This window comes from Cavia porcellus, unplaced genomic scaffold (genome assembly GCF_034190915.1).
Source record: "Cavia porcellus strain 051 isolate PalLab524CR breed Dunkin Hartley unplaced genomic scaffold, mCavPor4.1 scaffold_3, whole genome shotgun sequence".
Classification (NCBI taxonomy): domain Eukaryota; kingdom Metazoa; phylum Chordata; class Mammalia; order Rodentia; family Caviidae; genus Cavia; species Cavia porcellus.
In genome coordinates this window covers 11,888,585-11,899,497 of record NW_026947486.1, presented here as the reverse complement: position 1 = coordinate 11,899,497, position 10,913 = coordinate 11,888,585, and the positions used below count along the sequence as shown (strand labels likewise).

Sequence of the window (10,913 nt, the reverse complement as noted above, 5' to 3'; positions counted from 1 at the left end):
GGCTTGAACTTGCAGCAATCCTCCTGGCTCAGCCTCCCAAGTGCTGGGATTACAGGAATGCACACCATGCCTGGCTACTGTAGTTTTCAGTATAGAGGTCTTTTACTTCTTCCGTTAGATTGATTCCTTTCTTTCTTTTTTTTTAATTTTATTTTGAAAGTATACAACAGAATAAGTCAGAATAAAGCCAACTAAGATCGTACAGTGAACTTCACAGCAGGTTACCGGGATAACAGTAATAGGTATCACAGTACATTTTGTTATCTTTTTTTTTTTTTTTTTTTTTTTTGTCTTTTTCCTTTTTATCGGTACCGGGGATCAAACTCACAACCGCCTGCTTGCAAGGCAGGCACTTATGCCACTGAGCTAAATCCCCAGCCCCGTATTTTGTTATCTTTATAATAGTTGTTCTTTCAACCACGTATATCAAAATGAGATGAAATATAGAACACTATAGAACTTAAAAAAACAGAATATTGAATAGAGCAGTACCATTAATCAGAAAAGAGCAAAACAGTAGTAAAAATATTTGCCTTCAAAGAAATGGTAGAAGGAAGTCCCCCTTATTTGCTATGGTCAACTTCCCAGGAGATGCTCAGATTTCTGGTTTCCATTTGCTAATGGGCGGGGAGGGGGAGAAGGAGGAGGATAGGGGAAGTGGGATATTTGACTCTAGGCCATGTAGCAGCAGGTTCACTATTGCTTAGCAGGGTGGCAGGATGGTCATTTGTTTTCACAGGGTCCTCAGTTCCAACATGGTGCGGATCTCAGGAGACACTGCTGGTTCTCCCCCTGGAAGGGCTGCAGTCTGCCACCCTGCCTCCGCTTACCAGGGAGGGGAGGTGCCTTCTTGGCTTCCCAGAGTCCTAAGTTCCAACATGGCGTGTATCTCAGGAGACACTGCTGGTTTGATTACTAAATATTTCTTTTTTTTTTTTTTTTTTTGGATGATCTTGTAAAAGCTGTTGTTTCCCTAATTTCTCTCTCAGTGAGTTTATATACAGGAAAACTATTGATTTTTTGAGTGTTGATTTTGTATTCAGCTATGCTATTGAATTTGGTTATTAATTCCTAGAGGTCTAGGGCTGGGGATTTAACTCAATGGCTTAAGCACCTGCCTGGCAAGCTCAAGGTCGTGAGTTAGATTCCTGGTACCAAAAAAAAAAAAAATTCTAGAAGTCTATTGGTGGAGTTTTGGGAGTCTTCTATGTAGAGTATCATGTCATATGCAAATAAGGGTAATTTAACTTCTTCCTTTCCTATCCTTACTCCTTTTATTCTGTCTTTTGTCTAATTGCTCTGGCTAACATTTCCAGACCTATACTGAATAAGAGTGATGGCAGTGGACATCTTGTTCCTGATTTTGGAGTGAAAGCTTTCAGTTTTTGTCCATTTAATATGATGTTACCTGTTGGTTTGTCATAGATGGCTTTTATCACATTGAGATAAAGGTCATATATTCCAATTTTCTGTATGATTTTTTTTCACGTCAGATGGGTAATGTGCCAAGGTCGTAACAAGGTTCAAAGGAGGCACATGTCATGCATGGAGCATGAGCACCCAATCATCACGCTTATGAACCTGAGGATTAATTTTCTGTATGATTTTTTACCACGAATGGGTGTTGGGCTTTGTCAAACACCTTTTTTTGCATTTATTGAGATGGTCATGTGACTTTTGTCTTTGGTTGTTAATATAATGTATATCTTGGTTACTTTTCTCGCATTGCTGGGACAAAATACCTGATACCCAAAGTGAAGGAAGGAAGAGTTTATTTAGCTCGGTTTGTGGAGGTTTCTCATTATTTTGACACTCAACCTGAGGCAGCACAGAGAAAATGAGAGAAAAGATAGAGACTAGAGAGGCCTTTAATGAGGAGACTAGAGAGTTGCAAAAGAAGTGTAGGTGCTCTCTAGGCAGACAAAGGGCTGAGGGCTGCTCATATTTCATGGGGTGGAGCTAAAGAAGCTGCTGACGGTGGAGCAGGGTAGTTTTATCTGGGAATTGGAAAGTCTTTGGCTCCAGTAGGAAGGGAAGGTGGGAAGTCTATTTTGGGTCAGGAAGAAGTCTCATAAGGTACCTTTTTGTAATGTCCTCACCATGTTGGATCTCTGCTATGATGACTTAGCAGATTTATGTGAGCAAAAACCTGTCAGTTTCAGTTCCTAATCAGCTGGCTCCAAATCAGGGTGGCACATGGCAAAGGGCAACAGTTCATGATGGCAGAAAACAGTACAAGCAACAAGAGCAAAAGGGGAAGAACATGGAGAGAAGACTCTTTCTGTCCCTTATATTGTATGTAGACCATACCCACTTGGATGTACACTCACACCCATAATCCCAGCATTAGACCATGAGTCATTCATAAACTCTAGAAGCATGCCTCCCTGACTGCATGAGGCTTGGGGGGGGGGCATGCAGACTCAAACCATAACAGTGTATTGCATTTATTGATTTACATATGTTGAAGCATCCCTGCATCCTGGGATGAATAGCACTTGGTCATGCTGTATAGCCTTGATGATTTGCTGCATTCTGTTTGCCAGTATCTTACTGAGGATTTTTGCATCTCTGTTCAATAGGAAGATTGGCTCATAATTCTCTTTTTTCTTCTTTTGGTACTGGGGATTGAACTCACAACCTGGAGTTTGCCAAGCAGGCACTTACCCAACTGAGCTAAATCCTCAGCCTGATAGTTCTTTTTTTGGTTGGATCCTTCTGTGGTTTTATCCAGGAATCACTTTAGGAGTATTACTTCCCTTTCAATTTCAATTAGAGAGTTTGGGAAGTAGTGACATTAATTCTTTTCTAAATTTCTTGTAAAATTCAACAGTGAATCTGTCAGGGCTTGGGCCTTTCTTTGTTGGTAGGTTTTTAATTAGGTCTTCAATTTCATTGACTGATATTGGTCTGTTTAGAATTTTTTTAAATTTTTTTCTTTTTTCTTTTAATCGGTATCAGGGATTGAACTCATGACTGCATGCTTGCAAGGCAGGCACTTATGCCCCTGAGCTATATCCCCAGCCCCTGTTTAGAATTTTTATATCTTCTTGATTCAGCTTTGGTAATTCATATGTATCTAGGAATCTGTCCATTTCTTCTGTGCTTTCCATCTTACGAGAATACAATTTGGGGGAAGTCTTTGTAAGACAGGGTCTTGCTATGTAGTTTAAGCTGCCCTTAAACTCGCTTTGTAGCCCAGGTTGTATTCCAATTTGTAGCAATCCTGCCTTAGCCTCCCAAATGCTGCGATTACAGGTGTGCACTACCATGCCCAACCTCAGGGTTTCATATTTTGTGTCAGGGTCTCTCTATGTAGCCCAGGCTGGCCTTGAACTCACAATCCTCCTGCCTCAGACTCTGAAACTACTGGGATGACCTGCCTACACCACAACTACCCATTGTTTCCCCTTCTATATCAGGGATTGAACCCTGGGTCTTTGTGCTCAGCTACATCCGCAGCCCTTTTAATTTTTTATGTTGAGATAGTACCGCTAAATTGCCCCGGTGGGACTCAAATTTGCAGTCACCCTGCTTCAGCCTCTCTCAATGCAGAGATTACAGCCTTTCACCACTATACCTGGCTTGTTTTCCTTTTTAAAAAACTAATAAGAGGCAAGCGCAAAATCCTGACTTCAATTTCCCAAACCACCTGCCACCACCCCCACCGCCAATTAACAAGGAGCTGCTGGGGGGAGGGAGGCAGGAGACAGGAGGATTCCAATTTCAAGAGGAGCCTGGACTAGGTTGAGACAGACTATCTCAAAAAACAAAACAGGGTAGTTCAGTGGTCCTCCACACACACACAAACACGCGCGCACACCCGCACACCAATACCACTACCACACATCACTCAACCAGGGAGTAGCTGCAGAGCGCCAAAAAGCCGAGTTCAGAGCATCTGTCTCTGTGTGGTTGCCTGAGCCCATGGCGACTCCCCTAAACGTGTCCTCACCCGGCCGCTCCTGATCCTCGCGCGCAGTGTAGCCTCGCAGCCGCTAGAGGTCGCCAAGTTCTCATTCTAGGCAGCCTGGCGGTTTCCGGGACAAAGACCGGCCACACGACTGGGCAGCCCGGGGGACTTCCGAGCCTTGCTGCTGGACGCGCTCTCCGGAACTTGCGTGGCTTCAGTGGCAGCGGGAACCCGCCCCCTAGGCTGGTTGTGCGGTGTTGGGGTCCCAAAGAATTTTTATTACCTGCTTCCTGCCTTGGGCCCTAAAGGAAGCGGCTCTGGACCCTCGCGGCTCTGCGAGGGGCTGTGCCTGACCCCAGGTCTCCTCATGGGACTTTGCAGCCCCTTGCGCGCCTGGGGCGAAGGGGCTCGTTAGGTGACGTGGAGGGGGATTGTGACTAGGGAAGGCCAAGTGTCAGGGTTGCTCTCTCCAGAAGACAATGGGGTGCGAGGGGCCCCTACTTGGGCACAAGCCGCGGCCAAGGACAGGAGTCCCTACAGAGAAGCCAAAGATGTGCCAGAGAGTGCTGAGAAGATCCTAAGCTCGAGGCTAGCAGAGGCAATTTAGCGACTCAGCAAGACCCTGTCTTTCGTTTTGGGGGTGTTTGGTTTCGCGTGTTTTTGGAGACAGACCGGCCTCAAACTTGCCGCGATCTTCCTGCCTCAGCCTCCTGAGTGCTGAGATGACAGCTCGCGGGGCCACGCCATGGTGGTGGCGGTGCCGGGGTTGGAACCCAGAGCTCCTGCCTGCCAAGGCGGCTGCCCCAGGCCGGAGAGCTCAGTAAATGCAGGAAACTCAGTTCCGCTGAAATCATTACTTCACCGTCTGGTGGGGGTACAAGGCAGTTCACCCTCGATAAGTTGTCGGTCAAATCTCAGGTCGCTCATCCAGAAAAATCGGGGAAGTCTGGGACCTGAGAACGGTTCAGGAAAGCTGAGCCTCTGTGAAGGACAATTCCACCCTTGTGCAGAGCGGAGAACCGGCCAGCGCGGCGCCCCTCTCGGCCGGAAAAAGGATAGGAGGTGACCCCAGATGGGATGGAGGTGACGACGGGTGGCTCTCAGCTGCCAGACCTCATCTGCATCACGAGACAGCCGGGGCCACTGCGCACCTCCTTCTCCAACGCTCCCCAACCCCCCCTCCATCCAAGCAATGCGGTGCAGAAAGCGCTCCCGAGGTCTCCTCCGTCAGCCACGCAGCCCACTGCTCGCCGCCCAGCAAGCTGAGGCAGGCGCTTATTTTGCAAAGAAAGAAGGTTCTGTTTAAAGCCAGCCCAGAGGAGGATTGGCTTCAAATCTCGGTTCCCTGCTTGCAAGGGTGTTTGGGGGGGGGGCGCGAGGGACCGTGCAGCTCTTCACACCTGCTTTGTCACTTCCAGCCATCATCAGCTCTTTGTCCCCTTTCTTGTGGAAAGGACACTGGTTCCAGCCTCCTGGGGCCCGTAATCTGCTTATTCTGTGCGTTCCTAGCTGCGGAGGACAGGAGGGGGTGGGGTCCTGTGCTCAGCAGACAGAAGCTTGGAGCAGCGGCTCATGGCGTCTCTCCAAGAAAAGAAATCTCGCTTTGAAACGAGCATGATGACCCACGTTTGTAATCCCTGCGGTAGGGAGACTGAGGCAAGAGGATCGCTGCGAGTTTAGGCCAGCCTGGACTCCATGATGATTTCAAGGTCCGCCTGAACTGCATGGAGACCCTGTCTCACAGCTCCATGTGGAGCTGCTAGTTACACTGGATTATTTCATATATTAAAATGATCGAAGCTTCAGAAAGGCAAAGGGTAAATTTCAGTCTTTCTTGCAGCCTGGAGCTGTCTCATCCTGTACTGGTTTTGCCCAGACACAGTCCCCAAGGGTTCTAAGGCTCTGAAACCGGCAGGCATAGATGCCACCCGAGGGCGCTTCTCTGGGGTGGTCGCGCTGCCTGAAGTGTTATCGTTTCCTGCCTCAGCTTCTCCTGGGAGCGTTGGTTGGGTAGGAATCGCCGGCTCGCACTACAGCCTCTCATAGCATATAGAAATCTCCGTATTAGTGATGCACAACTTTTAACTTCCCCTACAAGAGCCAGTTCAGGGGAACAGTGAAGCTTCGGATGCTTTTCAGTGTTTTACCCTAACATTAGTTGTCAGGCTGAAGCTAGAGATAGGCAGTGATCACCAGCAGTGCTTCCTTCCATGCCTTTTGATGCATCAGACTTGTTGGGAGCTAAGGCCGGAAAGCCACTCACTAAGAATCCTGCCTGTTGTTAATCCACTGCCAATTGTGCAGCTCAGCGACTTCGGTGTCATCTAGGGGAGCCTGGCATGGCAGAACTAGAGCAACTGCTGGACCCAGGAAACAAGGGCTTCCTCAGAAGTCCTCAGGAGAGGAGAAGGAGAACCCACTGGAGTGGCTCCTCCTGCAGGCTCACAAACAAAACAAAAGGACATAAAGATGAGAGTGCTTATTTGTTATCGGCAGAATCTTTTTTATTGTAGTACTGGGGATGTGACTCAGGAGGGATCACCCACTAAGCTACACCCCCAGTCCTCTTTTTTCTTTTTTCTTTGCTTTTTCCTTTTTAAAAAAAATTTTCCTCTACTTCTTTGAAAATGAAAAATTTTTTGAGACAAGGTCTTGCTATATAGTCCTGGATTACATAGCAAGATTGTCTTTTAAAAAGGGGATAATTAATTAACTTTATTGGTACATTTTAGGTATACATAATGATCACATTCATCATAGGGAATTTGTACCTGTACATTATATAACTTGATTCTTTTTTTTTCATTCTCCTCCCCCTCTTCAACCCATCGCCTCTCCATTTACAAAGGCTTTGTTTCCATTTTTTCCTTCTTTTCTCATCATTTTTTTCTTATCCTTTTCTTCCATCCCCCCTTTCTCTCTCCCTAGTTTTCCTTCTCATTTGAATATTTTCTTCCTATTTTGCAGTATCTATTACACATTTTGATTCCTTATTTACTCTTTCCGTTTCTCACACCGGAAAAACAATGTGGTGTTTACACTTGTGTGTTGGATTTATTTCACTTAAGAAAATGGCCTCAAGATGTATCCATTTAGGTAGAAATGGCTCAAGTTTATCCTTCTTTATGTCAGGGTAGTACTCTATTGTACTAAAAAACCACATCTTCTTTATCCATTCACCAGCTGATGGGCATTTGGGGTGTTTCCAAAATTTAGCTATTACAAACTGCACTGCTAAAAGCATGGGTGTGGAGGACCACGGGACAATTATGCTTGAATAAAGAGCAATTATCTCCACCTTGGCTGACCCCGGCCCTATCTCCATGTACTGAAACTACAGAGCTGGCTAAGCCATTTCCTTTTCCCTTCAATTGGCTCTAAGCAATGTAAACAGGACTGGCTGAAGTGCTGGTGCATAATCCTTGAAGCCAAGGGACAGCCCTGTTTCCTCCCTGGGTCTCTCTAAAAGGTTCAGCACAGTGGGATGGTAGAGCAAATGCTCCAAAAATGTCAGTTGGATTCAGTCTCAAAACAAGAGGTTGACTTCCCACGGCAAAAAAGGTTTACATATCAGGACTAAAACACCAGCCCCCTAAACGTTAAATGGTTCTTCAATTATGTCATGCAAATTGGTCTTACTGCATATCCTTTTCTCTGCATCCTGCAGAGGTGCTTTCTGGCCTCTTAGCTAGCTCACCTCTCAATACTCATGTAATTTCCACCGTTCTCACAGTCACTCATCCACTAGCCACTTCCTTCATCGTGAATTAACACATTCTGGGTGAGGCCCAGGTTGAGGCCTTTGTTCAGAGAATCCTCATCTGGACCAGAGTCAGAACCCCTTAGCTGCCTGCAACTGTAAATATGTCTTGGTGTCTCTACTCTCGACATGCATTGCACAAGAGGTGGTAGCTTAGAATTAATTTGTCGAGATTCCAGTAACATTTCCATGGGATTACAAGTATAAACTTCCCAGGCCACGAGGAGAATGGGAAAAAGGATTCCTATACTAGTCCATATTTTTTTTTTTTTTTTTTGTACCGGGGATCAATTTCATGGCCTCGTGTTTGCCAGCCAAGCGCCGCTGTGTCACTGAGCTGTATCCCAGATCCTCTAGTCCTAGTTTTTGGAGGAATCTCCACACTGATTTCCACAGTGGTTGCACCAGTCTACTCTCCCACCAAGAGGGAAGAAGGGTTCAGTGGCCAGGGATTTAGTTCAGCGGCATAAGTGCCTGTCTGACAAGTGTGAGGTCGAGTTCAGTTCCTGGTACCACAAGAAAAAAGAATAAAACCCAACAAGCCAGGCATGGTGGCACATGCCTGTAATCCCAGCATTCCGGAGGCTGAGGCAGGGAGATTGCTGTGAGTTCGAAGCCAACCTGGACTACAAAGGGAGTCTGAGCCCAACCTGAACTGCATGGTGACACTCTGCCTCAAAAAAAATTTAAAAAAAAAATAAAGCCCAGCAAAACAAAACAGGATAAAGCTAGTCAAAAGAAAGCAATGAAAATAGTACAGAACCTCAAAACAGGATAATAGGAAATCAACAATGGCTAACATAATATATCTTGCTATTTTCACAATAGTTGTCCATTCCATCAGACATAGCAAAATCAAAACAAAACAATAAAACCAATCAACACATAACATTGAATAAAACAAAACAATGAGTTGGAGCAAAACAAAACAGAACAATACTGCACACTATTATCTTCAAAATAGTTGCTCAGGTTACCAGATGCAGGGATAAAACAACAGTAAAATGGAACAAAACATTGGATTTCAGAAACCATACAGGAGGAAATCCTCCACAGCTGATACTGCACACTGTGCCCTCCAAGTAGTGCCCAGACCACCAACCCCAGCCTGCAGAGTCAACCACAAAGTGAGGCAGTAACAAATGGTGGTGGGGCTGTGAGGGAAAAGGAACACTTCTTGGTGCCTGCCCGTGAAGCAGCTCCATTACACTGACGGGTAAGAGATATAGCCAAGCAGAAAAACTATGCCTTTGGGTCGGGAATTTAGATTAGTGGCCTAAGTGCCTGTCTGACAAGCTTGAGGTTGTGAGTTTGATCCCTAGTACACACACACACACACACACACACACACACACACACACACACAAACAACCAGAAGAGCACCCCACTGCTGATTTAGAGGACTCAGGGTGACAACTAAGGGTTACAGAATAGCTTGATGCTATGTTACTGGCTCACTTTTTTTCCTTTAGCAAATCTTTTATTCTTTTTTGTTTTGTTTTGTTTTTATCGGTACCGGGGATCGAACTCACGACTGAGTGCTTGCAAGGCAGGCGCTTATGCCGCTGAGCTAAATCCCCAGCCCCTTTGTTCTTATATTTATTTGTTTGTTTCTGTCTTTTTGAGACAGGGTCTTATGCACTCCAGGCTGGCTTAAGCTCACTTTGTAGCCCAGGCTGGTCTCAAACTCGATACAATCCTCCTGCCTCAGCCTCCTGAGTGCTGGGATTACAGGCATGTGCCACCATGCATGGCCTTAAAACAAAATTTCAAAACCAGATAATTAGAGGGTAATAATGGTTAATACATTTTGTACTGTTATCTTTATTTTATTTTATTTTTTTGTACTGTTATCTTTAAATTAGCTTATCTTTAAATCAGAGTACAAAATATCTGCATATAGCGGGGGGGGGGGGGTGGCTCACGCTGTAATCCCAGCACTCAGGACGCTGAGGCGGAAGGGTCCTTGTGAGTTCGAGACCAGCCTGGACTACAAAGTGAGCTCAAGGCCAGCCTGAACTGCACAGCAAAACCCTGTCTCAAAAAAGACAAAAAAAAAAAAAAAAAAAAAAAAAAAAAAAGATATCTGCATTTAATTGTCCAAACAATATTTTTTTTTGTCTTTTTCTATTGGTACCGGAGGTCGAACTCATGACCACCTGCTTGCAAAGCAGGTGCTTATGCCTCTGAGCTAAATCCCCAGCATTGTCCAAACAATATTAGCACAAACATTTCTTTTCAATGAACTAAGTAAAATTAGAAGAATACCTATTTTAACTATCTTTCATATTTATATAAATACACACATGTATACATATATTATTTCTTTCAGCTTCTCACACTAGGGAGACAATACAAGGTTTAAAAATATGTTTATACATGCAAGTCTTATTTATTTCACTTATGAGTATGGCCTCTAGTTATATCCATTTACCTATGAAAGGCTCAAGTTTATCTTTCTTTATGGCTGAGTAGCACTCCATCATATAAATATAGTCACATCTTTTTATCTATTTTTTGGTTGATGGGCATTTAGATTGTTTCCAAGATCTGGCTATTACAAATTGTGCTGCTATGGGGCTAGGGATTTTAGGTCAGCGGCATAAGCACCTGCCTTGCAAGCAGGCGGTCGTGAGTTCGATCCCTGGTACCGATAAAAAGTTAAAAAAAAAAAAAAAGACAAAACAAATTGTACTGCTATAAACATGGATGCATATATATCACTGTGGTATGATGTTTTAAATTCTGGGGAGATACCCAGCAGGAATACCTGGGCCAAATGGGACCTCCAATCTCAGTTTTTTGAGGAATCTCCACACTGATTCCAGAGTGGTTGCACTACATTCCCACCAACAGTGGAGAAGTGTTTTTTTTTTGGTCTTTTTCCTTTTTATCGGTACCAGGGATGGAACTCACAACCGCCTGCTTGCAAGGCAGGCGCTTATGCTGCTGAGCTAAATCCCCAGCCCCTAGAAGGGTTCTTTTTTACCCACAGCCCCTCCAGCATTTGTTATTGGTTGACTTGTTGATACTAGTCATTCTTTCTGTGGTGATATGGAATCTCAGTGTTGTTTTAATTTGCATCCTTGAATGACCATTGATGCTGAATATTTTTTCATATATTTATTTGCCATTTGTATTTCTTCATCTGAGAAGTGTGTATTCATCTCAGATGTCATTTTTGGGTTGGATCTTTAAATTTGGGGGGTCTGATTTTGTTGTTGTTGCTTATATATCCTT

General features: G+C 44.7%; 1 non-coding gene across 1 annotated transcript; it reads right to left on the bottom strand.

Annotated features, from left to right (window-relative positions):
• Positions 1-1,487: 1,487 nt before the first annotated feature.
• Positions 1,488-1,589, bottom strand: LOC111756738 (small nucleolar RNA U13). Its single transcript, XR_002791148.1, has one exon. It is a non-coding gene; the product is annotated as a small nucleolar RNA U13 (small nucleolar RNA).
• Between the last annotated feature and the right edge of the window lie 9,324 nt (positions 1,590-10,913).